The sequence below is a fragment of the Bombus pyrosoma genome, linkage group LG9, assembly GCF_014825855.1.
Source record: "Bombus pyrosoma isolate SC7728 linkage group LG9, ASM1482585v1, whole genome shotgun sequence".
Lineage (NCBI taxonomy): Eukaryota > Metazoa > Arthropoda > Insecta > Hymenoptera > Apidae > Bombus > Bombus pyrosoma.
The window spans coordinates 12411008-12432640 of NC_057778.1; the positions used below are offsets into that span (position 1 = coordinate 12411008).

The following is a 21633-nucleotide window of genomic DNA, read 5'->3' on the forward strand; positions in this document are numbered from 1 at the left end:
CGTGTTGAATATTTTTTCGCAACTCTTTGAAATTTAACAGTTAACGTAGCGTGCACTTGTCACAGCAGGATCGTTACAGAGGGATTGATTACGTTTCCGGTTGGTCGAACAAGGACGAATAGTCGAAGGCAAATTATAATGAAACTTATTAAAATTATCAAGGCGTGGACGTGATTAGGTTTGATTATGCCGAGCCATGCGCCTCTAGTTATTGCGTATGCCTGCCTTATACATTGTCTTCGTGACAGCTCTTGACACAAGTAATCACTGTACTACGTAGGTTCCGCTCTTTGAACCTACTCTAGGGTCAATGGGCGCATGAATTTTAAACATCGTCACTGCCTTCCACGCTCTAATTAGACTCTGTCTTAGATCTTTACACTCTACGTCTACAGCTGTTTCCAGCGGTATCTTTTTTATCCTTCCTACGTAGAATTTTTATCGGTCTATTTCGAAAAAGGTGGTAGCGCTAACGAACGAAATGGGCTTACGACACAGCTATAATCCAACACTATCGATGAATATATTAACTATATTAAATGTTCGTTGCATTTCTTAGCGTGTAAACGAATAGTACTTTGTACCAATAAACCGGGCAATATTAATTAGCGTACAGGAAAAACAAAGTAGGACAACGATACTTGTTAGAAAGACTAGAAACGAAAAGAATGGTTCATCGAAAAAATTGATGCATCCGTATATTATCTCGTAGCGGTTGCCTCGCTTGACCTCGTTCCATGAGATTCGAACGAGACCAGTATTACGGATCGTTATTAAAGGAACCCAGTTCGCTCTTATGCGTCTCGCAACGAAACACCGCTGGACCAAACGAAGAGGGAAGGAAACGAATTTGGAAGTTAGGCGTCGAGATCGTTGTAGAAAAATGACCGGTTATTGACGCTGAACGCTCGGCTTCGTACATACGGGTTACCTTAAGGGTGGAGATGGACGTCTGGCGATCGCATTCCGGTCGTTCGAAAGGGTTTGAGCGTGAGAGCTTTTCATCGGGCACGGTAATTACCCCCAACGGTCAGTGTCGACGGGAAAGCGAGGCTTCAACCCCCTTCTGGTTCGGTGTACCAGGATCCTGCATTCCCTCGTCGTTGCATCAAGCGGAACGGATTAACGAACACATTGAATCCGGTCGTATCGTTCGGTCTCTAGCTGCGATCACACCCCCTTCGGCTCGCGCCTCTTTTATCGCGTTTTCGATAGTAGGAGATGGGAAAAGGGTTCCGAAGTTGGCGGAATTTTCTACCCGGTTGTTTAACTTTATCCATACATAGCCATTACTAATAGTAAAAGTATCGCTACAGATCGGACTTGTGCATTGTTTATTCGAGACATTCTATTTTAGTGAAATATATTTTATTTGAACAAGTATTTCTTGAAATTATCTGTCAAATAAAATTTGTAAAATTATATCTCTTCTAATTTTGTTAATCAACGGTTCCGATATAAACGAAACGACGAAATCGAGCAACGTTTGAAGTCTCGATTAAACGTTGTCAAAAACATGCTGCACTTTTCTTGGAAGATTAGGGTGTCACGACATGGAAATGCCAAAGCGAAGAATCTCTCTCTCTCTCTCTCTCTCTCTCTCTCTCTCTATCTATCTATCTGCCGTCGCCCCTTCAGTCTTTACACCCTGGTCGAACACAGGTTGCGACGAACCTCGTGCAATGCGATTAAGTTCATTGTCTCCCTAATTAACCGGCAACTTGGGCCAACTCGTGTCGAGGAATCCCTTTCTTCTGTTTACAAATATTTAATTATACGGTGACACGTGCGGGATTGCAGAGAGAGAGAGAGAGAGAGAGAGAGAGAGCTCGTTCTGCTCGTGTGTTCGCAGGACGCGTTTAAAGTAGATAAGTAAGTACCTAACCGAGATTAGCCGGAAGTTTGCACGCACTTGATTACCCGACGTCTGAGAGTTCGACAAGAGCCCAAGGGATTAGCTTCATCGTCCTCCTTCACGACTACGCTGGTCGTCTAGTAGAACCTGATAAGCATAAAAAGTCGAGGCTTGCCTCGTACAAAGTACAAAACGTCTGCATCGTGTTTTAAAGCGTTGCCGATTAGATTGTCATTGTTGTCGATCGATAGTTAAATTTTATTAATGTGGCCAGCTAGGCTGCAAAAATGTACGTATACGTATGTGTTACATTTATATGCATTTTATATCTTTTCTTTTAGAATGTCATAGAAAATTAATTCGATAGAGAATCATTTGTCGGCGCAGAAAGAAATCTGCTAAATCACAAGCGTTTGAAATAAAATTTGTACGCGTAATCCTCGTCGTTCGATGATCTAACGAGCGGTCGGCGGGATCTGACGTAAAATTGGAAGGCAAAAGAGCGACGAATAGGAGGCAGAGACGCGTGCACGCGCGTGCGTATCGATCGACGCACGATGCAAGCAATTCTCGGTGCGAATAAATTTCCCGATATCGTTTCAGGCGGCATAAAAGTCTTTCTTAAACGTAGTACACAGGCCAAATTGACTGTGCGCGATACCCATGTTCCCGTTATTGCTTATGCGACTCGGTCGTTGTCGCAGGAGCTCGCAGTTAACAGAGTGGCTGCTAAGCAACAAATCTTCGTACGCCCGTTTAGAAAGGATAAGGGGCGGGTTAAGCGACACTTTAAATCAGGCTAAACAAATTTTACGTTCTCTTGTCTTTACGAGCTAACGAAACGTCGAGAGAAAGAATCGATAGTACGCGATGTACGCGAGCGTAGAATCGGAAGGAAAGATAAAAGAGAGGGAAGAACGTAAGGGAACGTGGAAGGAATTGGAATGTGTTTGGTGTTCCTGGGAAGACGCACGGAAGATTCAATTTTTTTATAAAGCATCGTAGAACTTTTTATTTTATTACGCGTACATATATTCTCTTGAAGGGATTCTATTGAATCCGCGAGTTAATAACCGCGAGTTAACTCGTCAACGATCTTCGAATAACGTGAATCGCGATACTTTGACTCGTAACCGGCTATTTAAAACGCGTCGTTCAACCAGCGATCGTCGGAAATTTATCCGAGTCCAACGAGGCAACTTTTGCACGAGTTACCAAAGTTCGTAAACATTTCTCCGATTTCTTGCCACTGTGTCTTCCTAGTTGCTTTAATTCGAGTCCGCATTTGCTGTTCGTACACGTGCTCTAAAAAATTCAGTAGGTTGTTACGTGCGAGTGATTAAATTGGGACGGTCGAACTGACGCAAACTTCGATTGCGTTTTAACTCTGCCCTTGTGATACAGTTCTTCGAGGAAAAGAAAGGAAGAACTTGAAACGAACAGGCTCTGGGAAAGTAATCGTCTGGACAGTCTACATAGAGGCAACCGATAATCGAGGAAATTGTGTTTTTCAAAACTGCGTTTCCAAGAGAACGCTCTCTCCTTGCTTTCTTCTCGCACTTGCTGCAGGCTACCGTTCGAACGTTAACGCAATGGTTAACTCGGCGAGGTCAGGTTCCAATCCCGGTTACGAACGAGTCACGAACCAAAAGCTGCAGTCACGAAACCAACGATTCTCCATGCTGCTCGCGAAATCATTATATTACCGCGTCCCGGGCTTCCCTCCGCGTGTAATACCTATATAATCGTATACCATAAACTAGGCGAACGTTACCAGGTTTTTATGACGTTTTCCTATCTAGCGTAAAAATGAAAAATCGAAGCTTCTATGTGCCGTAGAAGATTTAACAAATTAAAATGTACGCCTGCTTTAAATATCTTGTAATATTATTCGTATAGTAATTCGGGTCACTCGAGAAAGACATAAAATTATAAAAATAATAATCTTCTCATTAGCGGCAAAGTGCTACACACAGTGTCTACGTAGGTAGCTTTAGTAAAATGTCAAACGTCCTTACGTAACGATTCTCTATAAATTTAGAGCAATTAGAAGTTTTCATCTCCAAATAAGAAATGACAAACTTGTATGGTAAAATTTCGCTACAGCGAGAATGAAATTTTATCTCAAAGTTGTGCCCAGAAGACAGGAAATTTTCAACGTTGACCACGATTCCTCCCAGCCCGTAGTTTCTTTAAAACGACCCTTAAACCGAATCAACGCAACAACGACTGATCGATCGGAAAGATTTTATTTTGAAAAGACTTTTCATTTCGAAGAGAGGAGAGTTTAGCTGATTCGTTGTATCTCGGCGTTGGTAGGAAATTTGGCTGGAAAGTTGCGCAGACCGGTCTATGGCCGCCTGCCCGTTCCAGTATTAATGCTTGTAATGCATTTTGAACCGGGCGATCTTTGCGGATTCGTTTGTTCGTTCGTTCGCGCTCGTGACTCGTTGCCAGCCGAACCAACGAAAATAAAGAGCGAACGAAAAATTTAACGTCGCTGGTGGAAAGAAGCATTAACCGATCCGACGAATGGCCCACTCGTCTATCGAACAAAGCTCGGTGGAAAGGCAGAAAGATCGAAAGCGCGTCTTGACACGAGAATGGAAGAATAGGCGACTCGTGGCCGTCGTCCAAAATCAACTTTATGACCCAGCAGAAATATTAATTTGTAACTGCGTTAAAAGCATCCCATTCTGCTACGTTATATCGATCTTTCTTTCGTCGCGATGGCTACGCGTTTCTTGTGTTCTGGAAATTCTCTTTGATCGATGTAACGCAAACATTTTACGATAGTTATTACATTTGCTTCGAGATTGGAAAATGTTACGTAACTTCCAAAGGGTCGACAGACTCGATTCTTTGTAGGGAAAAGATGGCCAGCCGAAAATATAAATGAATTGTTGGAAATAGTAAAAAATAAAAGAATGAAATCGTACAACTTGCCGTCACGGACTAAATTTTATACGCGATAGCGTAGGCGAAACGTGTTTTCTGCTTCTTCTCATTTATCTATCTTTTTTAAGTGGTACTTTGAAGATGTGCTAACTGTTTCAGTTTGATATATAGGGGTTGATTTTGGAAACTGGGTCGAGTTACTTTACTTTCTTTCTAAGGGAAACTGGGGAAAATTTGTGGAAGCAGAAGTTGCATGATTTAACGAGGACTATTCCGAGACACAAGACTTTCCTTGGGCGCGCTGGTGAGCAGATCAGTTTCTTAATTTGTAGTTTGTAGTCCGACATCTTGTTACGTAATCATTTTATGTTGTACACTATTTTAGCGTACGGTATAGAAGAAGTTACGTACGATCGAGCGTAAGTTGAATGGTATTTACGAAATATAATATAACGATATCGTAAAATCCTGTAGCTCGTCTACGATCGAAATATCGTAATCGACGAATCGACGAATCGACGATAGAACCCGATTGACGAATAATTAAGTAGTCGTTTAAAGATTTAGAAACGAAAGTCGGATAAGAGGATTCGACTTTGCATTCGTTCCTGCGTAGTAATAAATGTTACTCAAGGGAAAATATATATATCGACAAATTTTCTGCGTCGAGTTATGCTAAACTTTCAGACATAATTTCCGTTGGATCGCACAGATGGAGCTCTGTACACGAGATCTTACTTCCTTCGCGCGATACAAGCATAAGCGTCAAATGCTCGACGACGTTTTACCTAAACTAATCGTATTAGTCTTGCTTGTGCTATATACCGTACTTATACCATAATCGTTATTTCCTTACATTGTAATTTCGCTTACACAGGTACTGTAGATATCGTTTGACCCGATCTCGACCGAACCTACGTCTCTCGTACGTCGCCCGTACGTCCGCCGTACGTCTGCCGTGGTTGACTCATCGCTCTTTCGATAGGTTGATCGCGGGCGGGAATGGACCGTGCCATGTGTCCCACCGGTATCCCATGGTACTCGTCTCCGGAACATTGGCAAACATCTTGCGAGACGTGATTTTCAAGGTTCGTCAAGTCCGTCATAAATGGAGCGCGGGAGGAACGTAGGCGGCGAAACGTGGAAGCGGGGAACGCTCGCGAAGAAACGCAGAGAAACGTACGGAGACGGGTCTAAAGATGAAAAACAACGGTCGACTTGAACCATCGGAGATACTAGTCGTGTTATTTTATGTATTCGTGTGAGTTACGTAGGTGTAATACGGTCGTGAACGCGTTACAGGAGGAGCACGGGGAGCAAGAGGCGAAGGCTGAGGCAGGACAGAGAGAAATAGGCGGAATGAGTTCATCTCCGCTAATGCAACGAGCTAAGTTAACTCGCACATCCTTCTTAACGTGCATAACCTAGCGATTATGCGAGGCACGCCGAGTCCGCCGGCCGGCGAATATTCGAGTAATCGCTCTGCGATGTACGATTGTCGAAACCCGTATAGACGATGCCGTGTCATCGCTCGGACCAACCAGCGGAATTTCGAAAGTGACACGCCGCTCTATACTACGTTTATGGCTGAATTTTGATAACGGTGAGTTTGCCTTCTCTAATGGATTTTTCCCCGAGGCGCCGTATTTTACCCATCGAAAATTATTGTTCCTCGTTGCCCGATATCTCGTAAATACATCTAAGAAAAATGCTACGAATTTTTAGGCACGCTTATTGGAAAATGTAGTATTCCGGACTCCGAACGACTACGTTAAATTTCATTAGAATCTCGAAAACACAAACATGTACGTTGTTCCTTCGTTCGGAAAGCGTAGAAGATTGCTATTGCAACGAAGACCGAGACCGAGAACGTATCGTCCCACCAACGCCTATAGCCGGCGCGAACACGTTTCAACGCGTTTTCTTCTTTTTTCGATAATTCGCTCGTGGAAACGGAGTCGAGTATAATTTAAGCGTTATTTAATTCCGCCGTAGCCCTGCCGAATAGCCGATTTGATGCACGTGTCGAGTTTCATTTCGGTGGATATAGGCTCGCGTTCGATCGTTCTCCGTTTTCCAACGGCTTCTCGTAAGATGCAAATTACGGTATCGCTCGAAATATACAACATCGTTCCGAGCTGTACGTATGATGACACTTTATCCAAATCTCTGATCTTTCGCTTATGTAACTACTCTTTTACCTTAACTTTATTATCACTGGCAGAGAAAAGTACTTTTCCTTTTAATAAAATAGACAGCGAGAGGTTCGTGCGATCGTAATTATTATTCCGATTTAAGTGGATCGAACGTAACCTGGACGATAAAGTTACTTACTCCAGTAATTCCTGCACTTCGTCTCGCAGACTTATTTTTACAAACGACTTTCGCACTTGCACGATCAACCGTCCACCAAGAAGACGAAATATACTTTTCCCGTTTTCTCTTGTGTCGTTTTTTATCTCCGCTGTATGTACATATATACGTACTTATGTTTCGGTGCTGGCAACCCGAATGGCTTTTCTTCGTTCAGGGTCCGTTTTACGCCACGTGCGAATGCGAGCTGCCCTGGGGGAAACGTACGCACGCATACACGCACAGCGTGTCCAGCAGAATAAGAGACAATATGTAAAATCGTTAAATCCTCCTACGTAAAATTCTCCCATTCGATCTATGCGTTACGTCATTGAAATATTTTGCACGATGCCGGAGAACCGTGGCTGCCGCTTCGCAAGTTTCATCGCTATGAGAAGGAAAAGATACGCAAGCACCGGGTAAGTCGAATAGTTTATGAAAATATGGCGACGCGATACTCCGCGTGACCAATCGTTAACGCGGCTGAACAAAATTCCAGATAAATCATTTTTTCGTATTTATTAAAACGGGAATTACTAAGAAAATATCCATGCATCGAAAATTTATAGTTATTTAGGATGAATAATTTATAATCGATTCGCGTCATGGCGATTCTGCGAATATCGTAGGAAAAATTTGACACCGCGGTAGAGAGATACGAGATAATTTCGCTGATATCTTTATACGTGTAGCTTTTTTGCTAGATTCTTTAGTTGTATTTTGCGTGTACACTGCACACTGTACACGTTACTATCGTTGAGTCCGAGGTCACGCTTCGTTTGATGGTTCCATGGATTATTCATCGGTGAATTGTATGCAGGAGGCACGTATTTTGACCGTTATGTTTCAACAGGGGGAATGATGTTGTTTCTTTTAAAGAAGCGAATATTTTTCCCTTCTTTTTCTTCTTTTTTCTTTTTTTCTTTTTGCACGAAACAGAAGTCCCCATTCGTGAGTTCTCTTTATATTTTACGTAGTAGCATTTTTTAAAAGCTTCAATAAAACGAAAACATTGGTACAATTGGCCGGGCTTTTATTTTCTATAATATGACAGTTTAGAATAATATACGTCATATATATATATAATAATAATAACATACTGGTAATTAAATGGAAATAAAAGTTTGATTAGTGTAAAGTTTTATAAGACGATCGGTACTCGGTATCCCAAAGTCATATGTGAAAGAATCATATCCGATTAACAGAGGTTAAAATCAATTTTATGGTTCCTTGGATCTTTCATTAGCATCGCAGTTGAAAATTCGAAGCATCAACCGAACGAACAAACTATCCTATTTTCACCTTTGAAATCTTTTTTATCCGATATTTCGGGACGCGAAAGACGACTACTTTGACAATTTGCGAGCTCGAACACATTCCTACACCGAGAAAAACTACGTTCTTACGTTTACGACTTTTACTCAAAGCGCAGCTAACGCGGCGAATTTTCTCGGCTACGGCCAATTTATAACGAACGTCTAGCATCCAATTAATTTTACGCAGTCATCGCGTCGGTTCGATTCAGACTTATCCAGCTTTTTTAATTAAATCAATTACCGCTAGTTTAATGCGCAGGGAATTAGGTAAGCAAACCGCGTGAACGTTCTTTAAACTTTAATACACTCTTTGCAATTTAATAACCTCGCTGCCACATTTATATTAATTTTCACGCAGCTAATTAAGCTCGAATTGCATGACACGAGCGTGCAATACCATGCACGGTACGTGTAATAATATGGGTTGTATCTTAGCGACACTTAATAAAGGAAAGAACAGTAACGAATAAGAAGACATTGTATCGAATGAATAAAATTTAATATTTCTCGCTATAGTGAGATGAATAAATTTTTCATTGTTCGTGAAATCGGAATCGTGCTTGAAATATTATAGAAAGTTTTAAGTAGAAATCAATTACACAACTGTGAACAAGTCTTGTTCATACACTTTTCCACTCATACACGCTTTAAGCTCTCGATAAATACGTAAACACTCGGTCTAGTTCTAATACTCTTATTCTAGGAAATAGCTTACTTTTAGAATTAACGTTTGCGGATATCTGGAAAGCGTCGATTTTTTTTTACATCCGCTGCTCTTCTATCGTGATTGCACTTTGACCTAATAAATTCGATTAAAGATTTTATCTAACGTCCCCACATGCGTTCTATATTTACGTGTATATTGTAACCGTCGAATCGACGGTTAATTTTAGAATTTTGTAATCGACGCTATGCGGCATTTCACGAGGTTTGGACGCGTGTCTGGCCAAAGATCAAACGAAAACTTGATTTCAATGAAGCGCCGCCAATAAATACATGGTTACATGACAACGTAATTGTAAGCCAACCGGTTTCGAACGATGCATTTCACCGATTCCTAACAACGTCCTCCAATCAACCAATAAATCACTACTTAGACGTCGCTTAAGAATTTAATCGATTTTTCAGACGGAAATTGGTCGAAATTCAACGATCAACTTCGATATTTATTCCAAATCTCCTGAAACAAGTATGGCCAGTATGGCTGTACATGGCCATGTAACTTTGTTCGTTTGAAGGAAACTCTTTCTCAAAGATACTAGTATACGATCAAGCTCTATCCCTATAGAAGGATTTCATATCATATTCATACCTTTAAAGAAATTTCGCCATAAAGTTGAAACCAGAGACTCGAGAAATTCTGTAATCGAATGTTAAACTTAAAAGATATTGCAACAATGAAAATACACGAATGCAGCGGAATATAATTATATCGGGAATCGTGTTTACTCTTGCTGTCGGAAATCACGAGTAATGCTTTACGTTCTTAATTTATTGAGATAGTACTCGTTGAAATAAAAATTGCACCGGGGAAACATTCGATTTTCACGGCAAGTCTGTCGTAAAGAAAGATTACAACGGGCAAGCTACAAGAAGGGAAATACAGTGTGAAAGGAGGTGTAGGTGGGTTACTCTGGAAGAGTATATAGAGTTCTGGACGCTAGCCATTTCCTAATTGTGTAACCTTTCTGGCGTCTAGCCTGGTAAAGGTCTAATAGGTCTAATAGGTCAGGTAGAACAGTCTGCTCCTGCATCTGTGACCGGTATTCTGGCTCACCTTCGCCTCTACGAATGCAATTGCGCACAGACGAATTTTATTAACCATAGGTACCGATACAGTTTTAAACGCACGGAACGAGCGAACTTTTCACAAAGATCTAACGTTGCGTCGATTTTTTAAAAGATAAGGCCTATCAATTTCTAACAAATTAATAAATTGTTTTAGAATGTATAGCTTCTCCCGACAAATCAATTTCAGAGATACTTCTTCTCCATGCGCTATGCAGATTCGCTTTCTCTTACATTACCATTTGAAAGATGTACGTTGTTGGTCATAGCCTCTCTACCTTCTTTTCCGGTCACCTATCAAAGACTTCGAAAGACCGCCTTTTCTAAATCTGCGTAGGAAATACACATACGTGCAAAGGACTCTGATAAACGAAACAGCATATGCGACTCAACTTTGTGAATGATCGAATTGTTGTTTCGTATAAATTTTGATTAAATTTTATTTATAAAGTACGTTACCTATCTACTTACAGTTTGCACTAGAGTTTTCCCTATACAATTTAGATAAATATCGTGCACGACACGTTTATAATAATTTATCACTTTCACAGTTTTGCATTGACATACACATATATTCGATGACTGAATTCTCGAATGGGATTTAAGCTTTTCACGACGAGGACAAGGAATCCGAAATTCCGATCGTCTCGAGAAACATCTTGGAAATGTTGAGAAAATCATAACTGAATCTGAAAGCAAAAAATATATCTCAAAAGACAAATAGGTACTGTACAAAGACTCGCAGAGAGTAATTTAACGAAGACAGCAGTACAGTACAGATAAAATCAACATCTTCACGACACATCTCCATTTCCATTAACGCACCTTTACGAAAAGAACCAGTTCGTCAAACTTCTTTCCAAACAAATACTTCGTTTAACGACACGGCACTTGGTGAACAAGATATCTTTAACTTTCTCTGAAATATCGATGAGACTCTTGACTGAGAAGCGCCCGAACTAACCACGACTAACACGAACAAATCAAGGAAAACTTAAAGTTGCAAAGTAAACGTTCAAGACAGAAACGCTCCATACAAAAAATTCCCTTTAAAGTATTTCCATGGTCTACAAATCGGATTTAATATTCCTTACACTGATATACGATCCAATATATAAGGAAGATTTCGACAAGCACATACTCGATCAATTTTGGCCAGCAATAGAAACGATATTGACCAACCAGACCGATAGCCTTATATTTCTAATAGTGAAATCGCACGCTTTTGTTCATTGCATCGTTAAATGTCCCATCCTTAGTCTTAGACTAAACTACCGTTTCGGATAGGCGTAGTCAATGTTCGTGCATGGCTGTTAAATCGACGATCTATTTCATTGGCGACAAAAGATTGACGCCGGATGTCGTCTCGAGTCCGCGTCTTTCGAATTTACGGAGTATATCCGGCAAAGCAGCTTAATACCTACTCCTAGCGAATCTTGTCAACGTCGTTAGGAAAAAGATAAGATGGATCCGTGGCTGGAGTAGCGCCAAAACCGGTCTTATCGTGAAGAACTAGAGAGGAGACGCCGGCAATCCTTCTTTCGATTTATATTAAATGCCGCGTAGCTCCTGCGGTAACCTGTCTGCAAGAAATTATGCGCATGAATAAAGCTGCTGCCCAGCTATTTTTCGAGGGTTGATCGCAGCTTGTTGCTGTAACGTGCAAACGTTGAACGGCAGACGTCGTCCGACGAAGATCACCACCACCATCACCAACTGCATTGAAATTGAAAGAATCAACGTTGAGACTGGTCATGGTTCCTCTTTGAATATCTACTGGAACAAGAAGCAATCTGGAACCGATGAAAGGCTTCGGACCAGCCGCGGGACTAGAGGTCACGTATGATCGGAATCTCTTAGGCGACAGATCTTTATATTTATCATCTTCTTGGCTCATTGCCCGTGGAACTTGTTCCATGGCCTTTCTGACACCGGGAAAGGCGTGGTGTATGTGTCGAAATTGTTCGAGGTGAATGTCGTTCCTTGTTCGAAGAAAGCAGAAACAAAATCGACAAATTAAAAGAGAATATCTAATAACAACATTAATATCTGAATATGATACATGTAATATGAATCGACGTCAATAAAAATTTACGTTATATTGAATTTTTAATAAACGGGGACGACAAAATATCGGAATTTTAAGTTTACCGATATTTCCAACAAGATTTTTACGAGATTATCATTTACGAGAAGCGGAAAAGAAAACCAATAAATAATCGATTTGAGAAACATCGAATCCAATACCATAGTTTCGATACGATGCAATATTGTAGCGTCGAAAATAAAATACAGCGACTGATGGTTCTCCATGCCCATCGTGTAATCGTATCCCAGCTGTTCTTCTATGCAGAAAAATGTCTCATCGGTAAACGCATCTGGATACGCGCCAGACATGTGCATGTGTGTGATGTTATTCCGCATTGATTTCCTGCTATCTGGTCGGCACTTAGGAAAATCCTTTTTGGATTTGCATTTTTCATATTGTTAAATTATCCTATTTGATTCGATACTGTTTCAAGAGAGCAGTGAAAGTTTGAGCTATAATAATAGAAATATAAAAGAGACAGGGAGAGAGAGAAAGTATTTTATACTTCGTAATGTTTAAAAATCTCGAATTAATTTTATTTAATTTATTAATTTCGTCTAAAAGCGTCTAGTCGACGTGACACTTAGGAAAATTGTTTCGCGGTTAGGACAACGCGCAATATACCGCGCGAGTTTTATGTACCAATGCGAATGGCAATAATATTCGGAACGAATGTTTCTTCCACGTAACAATGACAGATACTCATAAATCGAAGATGGACATTGAAAATTGGCTACGCTATACTGGCACGTTAATACACGAATTAACTTGAATGACAATAAAAATGTAATATCATGCAGAAATTCGATAAGTTCCAGTTATATTCGAAGTGTCGTTAATTTGTATTGGTGAAATTTACAATACAAGTACATACTGATATATAGTCAAATTACTTAATTATAAGTAGTTTTGTGCACGATTACAGTTACATGTCCAATTAATATTTTCATAGGAAAGATTTAGAAAAACGATGCAACTGTTCGAGACTATATAACTGCATGGATATGTGCGAGTGTGCATAAATTATCAGATATCTATATTTACATAACATGGAGACCAAGCAGAGTTGAAAGAGTTCAAAGAAGGAGATATACGTGTAGAAAGATTACTGTTGCAATAGTGGATAGACGTTTCTTCTAATCGTTTGATTGTGAGTAATTACTCGATTGTATATGTCAGATAATTATTAAATAATAGAACAATATTAATGAGAAAGATAATTCAGAATCTATGATGGAAACAGTATCGGAATTAAATAAAATCACACACGTGAGAGAGATAGTAAGGGAATAAAATATTATAGATTCGATAATGGAAAATGGTAAAGGTAACGAAATATTGAGAAAGCCGTCTTAATTTAAAGAGCAAACAGAGAGTGTATAGAGTAACTATAGAGTATATAGAGTATAAACTCGATACAGTTATTAACGATAATTTTCTCTCGGTATAATTAATTCTCCTGATCCTAATCCCCAGACAGAGGGGAGTGGAGAAAAAAAGTTAAGAGAGCCATTGTAGTTTCGATCGATGCGACGGACTTTCGTGTAAATATTCAGTAACCGCCCGTTCGTTTTATCATCGTTCCAGGAAAGAAAAAATTTAAAGGAAAAGGACGCGCATTGCACGGCAGACGGGATTCCTCAAGAATGTCCATCATTTTCCTCCAAGAAGATTCTTGGGAAAACAACTTGCTTCGCGGACGTACGCTGGATGAAACATGAAAAATTCTCTTTCTCGTGGCTGAAACTACGTTGACGAAAATTGATGAAAGATCAACCAGGAGTCGTACAGTTACCATCGGGACGAAATAGGAATGATTTCGATGACACCGCGAATCTAACGGTACCGTTTCTTCGAATGCGAGTGTAAGGAATAAATGTAAACGAATAAGTTAGTCGATAAAAAAGAAAAAGACGAATATAGAGGCGAAACGAAGGAGGGCGTAATACTGGTAAAGAAACTTCTAATCTGTTCTGGTAGAACTACTCTTACGTCGTAGAAGTTTGTTATTTAGTAAAGTAGACCGAAAAGAAGAGAGTGGAATTTCCTTAAAAAGTAACTACTTTTCTCATGGAACCAAGATTTCGTGGAAATTTTATCTCCGTTCACGTATACAAAAGACTATCGACACTATCCTCGTCGAGGCTAACAAGATCAGCGACGGTAGGACACGTGGTGAGAATAAATTTCGACAAAGACGTTCCGTCATCCGGCGTCATCGGGGTTCTAAACGCGTTTACGATAAGACTGACACGAGGAGGATTCCTAGTAGAAACGGCCAGGACGCAACATTACTTCTATTCGTTTGTTCGTTGCTGTTCGATCGATCGTAATTTCCGTCAGTGACTCATGAAAGAAGAGGGACTCGAGCGCGTATATACATGCAACGATAGAGAAGAGACACACAGGGTGTGTAGGCAAGGGCTGACTAATCGTGAAGCTAAACTACCGACAACCCCCCGCCCCTTGATTACGAGCCCGGTTTCTTAGAATCGGTCTCGGTCCTCGTCCTCGGTATTACCCACCATTTATAGAAGAATGCCAAATCGATGGATATTAAGAGAAACTTCTGACAGTTATTACCGTAGTATTTTGGTATACGGAGCAAATTGTCTTGCGTCATCGCGATACGCGCTAGATGAAAATTACTGTCCGATCGAACCGAGTGAACATACTATCGCTGTTGTACTATATTTTAATACGTAATGATTCCGCCTGCTTCACCCTCCTCGTGTGGTTCATTTATCCTTCAATATTAAATCCAAAAAAATACGATCAGTTAGCGGAAACCGGTTAAAACGGTACCGGATAAGATATACAGTGCTATAGTTAATTTTTTGTTATCTCTTTTTAATCCGAACTAACGTTGTATTTTTAGACGTACAGGGGTAAGAGGTATCGTTATCCGACGGGTAGGATAGATTCGAAAGGAATATCAGACGCAACGACAACATCGTAAAAGGACGGGATTTATTTCTTGAAAATTTTCCTTCTGCCACGAATCCTCGCTTCATTGCCAAACTAAACATCACGTCCCTCTTTCAATTCAGCTAACACCGTCTTCCTTTTCTTCTTCTACTTTTACTTCTACCCCTTCTTGTTCTTCGTTTTCTTCCGCTCGTTTCCGATGACAGGAGTAATTACATTTTTATGTTGTTTCGACACGAGACCGTACGTGACTGCAGCGAGATCAATTTGTCTCGAAGTCCGGCGTGTTCGCAATGGTAAATGTTATTTACTCGGAATAACGTCAAGAAAGTGAAGAGAAAGAAATATAGGGAGAGTAATGAAAACACGATTGTACGGCGCAACGTCTGCATCGGGCTTCCCTCAGGTTCGTCGCTCTTTTTATAAATATAGTACTCAAATATTTAGGTGTTTGCACGGCATAATGAAATTTCTTCGAGAATGATTGGCAATCGTCAATCGATAACCTCATTCTCTCCGATTCGTATTAAGAATCGAATTATTAGGTCACTCGTTCCGTTGAGAAACTTTTAATCTTACAGTTGATCATCGCAATAATCTCAATCCACTGTTATTTTCAATTGCATATTTTCAATTATCAAATGAAATTGACAAAAATATCTAGTTTATTGCAATTATGAAAATGTTCACCAAAGTACTATTAATTGCAATGTACCTGTTTATGATTTATGAAATGGAAAGATAGTTCTGCGTCGAAGCTTGCAGGAGATCCCTATACGCAAAAGTTTCTAAAATTTATTACTAAGTTTAAAGCATGTGAAGCATATTTTATCGCTAATTATTGGTCTTAGATTTTACGAGTGAACGTCGTTGCCGATTTTCGCAATAAATACTCCAAGACCGCTTATTTCAGCGACGTTGATGCGACCGGCCGTCGCGCAAAATGTACTTCAATTAATCGATCACCTTCAACGTAATCCCGATTGACTTACAACTGGGTCGTTTATAATCCGTAACACGGCAAATGCTGTCGGATGATTTAATGTTTCGATACTTAAAATGATCGTACGAGCCTATAGAACGTGATGTATCAAGAACATTTACTCCTCCAGGTCGTCATCTTGCTGTATGATACTGTAACTCTATGGTCGTGAATTCGCACGATGCGAAAATAGAACAGAGATACTAAGGCAAGTTGAGAAAAATACGATACAGCCATTTTAATAAGGATGAAGTCGTACGAACGAAGCTGACGAAGACAAACGGCAGCTCGTCGTTCATTCCATTCAACATTTTAGCATGGCGGAATAATTAAAATTAATGTGCTCGGCGACATTAATGCAATACGTACTATTTCGCCTCGTGAACGTCGTTTTACGCTGGTAAGGCCGATCGAATGAAAATTACCCGTTAATGAATTAACAAAAGCTGTTGTTTTCGCTAATCGGTATAATTACCTGTCTAATATTTTATAATTATACGATCATTTGCATCTTTTACTCGATCTGAACGTTGTTTCTTTCCTTTCGGTGTCATTATCTTCAACTCATATCTCAAAGTTGTTTCTGTCCCTTCGAACGGTGTCGTCCCGTAGATCTGTCGACTTCGTTCTTTAACTTCTCAATGAAACTCGAGTCAATCGAGTCAATTGTATTTGCAACGATTCCTTTACACTCGCGTAATTCTTGCACGCGTTTATATAAATCTATTTGAATCTTTTCACAAATACATTTAAAACCTAAAATACTGAAATAATTGACGTTATTCATGTACCATCGTACTGTAATTTACATTTGACGCGAAATATGTATAACTAGACAGATATGATTATGATTCGATTACTTATATACCTGATACGGAAGAAATATACTGGAGCGTGAAATTTCTTTGGTAACTCTCGTTACGTACAAGGTTATGGTTACTACGGCGAGTGTCTGTCTCCCATGAGATGGAAATGGCACGACCACGCGTTGAATAGCAGGCAATTTTATCGCTTGGAGAAGATTATGAGTCCAGCGTCTTCTCTGGTGAAGATTAGGCTGCTCGTGGGGGGTGTGGTGGCAAAATATCGTGTGTGGAACGTATTTACGGAGCCAAGGAGCACGTCGAGTTATCCACGAAAGTCAGGTTAGCACGGCGAAGCCCTCCCCACAGCTTGTTATCTTATTGTATTGTTAGTATGCCGCGATGCGCCGTCTTGGAGCAGGTTTTCTTCCCCTTAATACATCCTTCTCCCTTTTACGCTGGTTCCCTTCTTGCTTTGTCATCGCTGTTTCTCTCTCTATGCTCCTCCCTTTCTTCCAGGGCTACTCGACCCTTTACTCTTCTGCGTTCTTTGCCAACACTCACCGCGCTGCCAAACTATAGATCTTCTTCGCAAACCCGGGACAAAACTGTAAGAACCTATTAACGTGCAATTAAAATCTCTTCTTACGTTATTCGTCCTGCAAATATTCTTTGTCGGTCGAATGTTACAATTTACCGTTTATTTGTTAATATAACTAGTGTGATTTCTTTGGTTTGGTGGAAAATGTAGAAAAAACACGTATATATAACAATAAACAATATATATCCCCTTTACATTATATTCCAATAAAATATAAAAATATAATATAATGACAAAAATAAAATGTCATTCGCTAAACTTTTGTCTTGTTTTTTCTTCCTCTTTCAACTTATTTAATGTCTTTCCTTTTTAAGCTTTATTCAGAATTTTCGCGTCGTTACCGTAATATTTTATACAAGCAGTTTAAATGGAAAGAGGAAACAGATGATCAGATAGGTGAATAGACAGACATAGAGAAGAAAGAGGGAGAATGAACGTATGTGTGTGTGTGTGTGTGTGTGTGGGTGGGTGGGTGTGTGCGTGCGCGCGCGCATGTGGCGTGACTGGCGAAAGAGAGGGACACGCGTTGCCCAAGAGAACGAGAAGAGACGAACTGTCTTCATTATGCTAATGCCGTGCAACTACAGCTGACCGTGGCCAAAAATAGATGTAGATATCGTGGGATGCTGACTCGAACCTCGAGGGGGTTTTTATCCTCTCCTCACTCTGTCTTTCTCGTACCCCTATGGCCATCCTTCTATTTCATTCTCTTCATTCGCTCAACGTTACGCTTGTTTCTCGATTCGGAGGATTCCCCGGCTTTGTCCTGGAATGAAATGGTTCCGAGGATGAAGATCGAATCGCACTTATCCTATTCCTACTTTACGCCGTTGAAAATTTTTTCTCCCCCCTCTCATTCTGGTCGGTTCCGACTGGCGGACGATTTCTTCCTTTTTGTATGAAAGCCGCGCTCATTAGCTTCACCTTTGCCGAGGAGCACAATGCTTCTACGAGGGAAACTTCCTTTTCAAAAAGCAATGATTAGCTACGTAATGATACTTGTTTTTCAGTGACATTGTGAAGACCATTCGTCAGCGTCGTTAAATGCTTCACTTCTCAATTTGCCAATGGTTACACGGACCGTAAAGACGGTTCGTTAAATATTAAGTACAAAATTGAGGTGTATAGGTCGTGATAGGTCTCTAACACTGATGAAAAATCATGAAATCACATCCAAATTCGTCTAAACTATTCGCCTAACGTTCATCTAAAATAACGGTACACTAAATTAAAGGGAAAAGACTGCTATATCTAGATTCTATATATCCAATAAATATGTATATCCATCGAAGAAATGTTTATATCAACTACCACATTATTCAAGTACTAGGAAATTAAATTTTCATGACATGTAGAAATTGCACTTCTTTATTGACTCCTCTAAAATTAGCTGGACGCTGCGTCCGCAATAGACTCAACCGCATTTCCGTTTTACATCCCGTTTACGTGGTTTGTGGTCACGTTGATACCGTTGTTACGGAGGAAACGCGTGGCTGCATTAACAATCTTCCTTCGTTATCTTTTCGCTAAATTGCGAGGAGGTTTACACCGTTCTGTGTTCATAAAACAATACTGTAAAAGTGGCGCAGCGGCTTAGCACGTGAACATTAACGTAAACCGAATCACGCTCGTGCAATGGATATCTACCACCTACCACTGTCAAACGACGCTCGTACCGCATATAATTGCCTTTCCAACAAACCGTACGAAGAAGGGAGAAAAATTATTTGCGAGACTTTAACGTCGTTGTCCTTGGTATTTTACCGATCGTACTTTCAATATTTCACGAAAGTTATATAGAATCGTGCATGCAGATAAATTTCACCGTGTGATGGTGCTTCAAATAGGGGTTCCCCGTATTTTCGGTAACGCGGTGTCACTCTAAGGAAAAAGAAACGACGGACACTAAGAGTGAGAAAGATGCCAGCGGACTGGTTGCAGAGCAGAAAAGAAGGAATAGAAGCTAGAGTAATGTAGCGAGTCAGCAGTTTTTGTTAAAAATTTATTCGGTTCAGTTTCATGAGAAATATCACCTTGTACCCCCTCGACGTTCCGTATCACACCTCAGCGGCTGCCTCCGGCCCCACTCTTCAGTCTTGCGTTCCACAATCCACCCTCCATTCGGCGCTTTCTTCTTCTATCTCCTCTCTTTCTAACTTTTATGTACACGTAAGTACGTATACCTGACTTGCTACGATATATCTACCGCCGCTAGAACGGGCTATTCATTTTTCAACGGTGCGAGAATATTCGATACGCATTGCCCCGGAACGATTTCGACAGAATTAAACGTAGATAACTGTGTTCTCAAAAGTTACATTTGATGCAACGGTTTTACGATTGATGATCCGTCGCACGACTAATAGGGCATATTGTCGTCTTTTATCGAGTGCCGATGGATATTAAGATAACGTGTTTCAAGTGCAACGCGTTGGATTTTCGTATTTTGGAAACGGAAAGTACGTTTATATGTAGGTAGCAGAATGCTTGGCTTATCAGAGTCTGTGAGGCGAGAATGATGCGCTTCCGCTTCCGCCTTGTCGTTGGTATCGAGAATCCCTGAAGAAAGAGTTTCGAACCGGAGGTAAAATTCGAGTTTTATCCACTATTTATCGAGGTTATAATAGTCTACGTAGATAGAGATGCTATTAACGAAATATCAATAATATTGTTAAGATGACAGTAACTGAAGTAGAGTGACACGTAACATAATTTATCACTCAGTCCCTTTTTCCTAATCAAACTTTATTCTTATATCAGAAATTTTTCTCATCGTAGAAGTTAATTCTTCGACATCGAAGAGAAAGCTTCTCGATATCATCGACATGTATTGCAAATGGGAATTCGTATTATGCAGCTGTTAGTTCCTTTTTCAGTAACAAGAGCGAGGAGTCAAAATATAAAATGAAAGTGAACCGAAGAACGAATCGTAACAATGGCTCGTGATAAGGTTGTGTACGTAAAGTGTACGTGCAATGTACTGTCAGAGATATTCGTGCAAACGATATGCACGGTCCTTCTGTATCAGACACCAGGATCTTTTCCTGCTGTGAACCGTAGCACACAGAGGCCGTCGGTGTTGGTCTAAAGAATTTTCTACGGATCTCACTCGTTGCCTCCCTCGTACATTGTCACCTTGCCCCCTTCTTTCCTGTATGCCAGGAGAACGAGATTCAGCAGGTGTATAGTATGCGCCAGAAGTTCCTTCATCTTTCTTTTTTCGTTTCGAAAATGCGCTTACTTACTTTGTTACTCGATGCATTTTCACGTAGCGTCAATAGGAAATCAAGCGTGACGTGTGAAAGTGATCTCTATCGAAGCGACGCTGCAGTACGATCGCTACATGGAAGAACCGGTATCGAAGAAAAGGATCGATTGTGAACTGTGAATCATCTCGCAACATCGTGATTTTTTTGTGAGCATGTCGTTCTTGCGTATATATGTATGATACTTATATACAACTGGTGTATCTGTGCGAATGTTACGCGGTGGTCCAGGTCTATCGTATCTAAGAATCTCTGATCGTTGCTCGCAGTGGCACATTCAAAGACCATTGCTATGGAATATAAAGAATTTTCCTTCGGATCTTACTACCCCTTACTTGTTTTTTCTTTGGTCGATCCTTCTCTTGCTCCGTCTTTTTTCTTGAGCGCGAGCGCATGGAGAAACAAGATTACGCTGAGGTATAGTACATGCGTTGGAAGTTCTGTTTCCTAGAGGCACAAACGAGAGGAGGAGGAAAGAGAGAGAGAGAGAAGGGAGAGCAAAGAAAAAGTAAGAAAGAGAGATCGACTAACCCCCTTTCACCCGCGGCGAGCGTGATAGTCAGTGGGCGATGAGCGACCAAACCTAACCTAACTCCGTTGCCGGTTCTCTACCAGGGTAAGCAGTAAGCAGGCTGGGTCGCCAGGCGACGTTGGAGAGAAAGAGATAAACTAATAAAGAGTGTGGGTGGTGGGGACTAGATCGGCGCATGCGCGCCAACGATGCTTATTGAGCCATGGAGAGGGGCGGTTGGTGC

General features: G+C 40.6%; 1 protein-coding gene across 1 annotated transcript in view; it reads left to right on the forward strand.

Annotated features, from left to right (window-relative positions):
- The first annotated feature begins 5802 nt into the window (after window positions 1-5802).
- The window catches only part of LOC122570930 (mediator of RNA polymerase II transcription subunit 12-like), a 406261-nt gene continuing 390430 nt past the window's right edge, over window positions 5803-21633 (forward strand). Inside the window, exon 1 of the mRNA XM_043733933.1 lies at window positions 5803-6356. The gene's annotated coding sequence lies outside the window, so the exon portion shown is untranslated. The remainder of the gene's footprint in view (window positions 6357-21633) is intronic.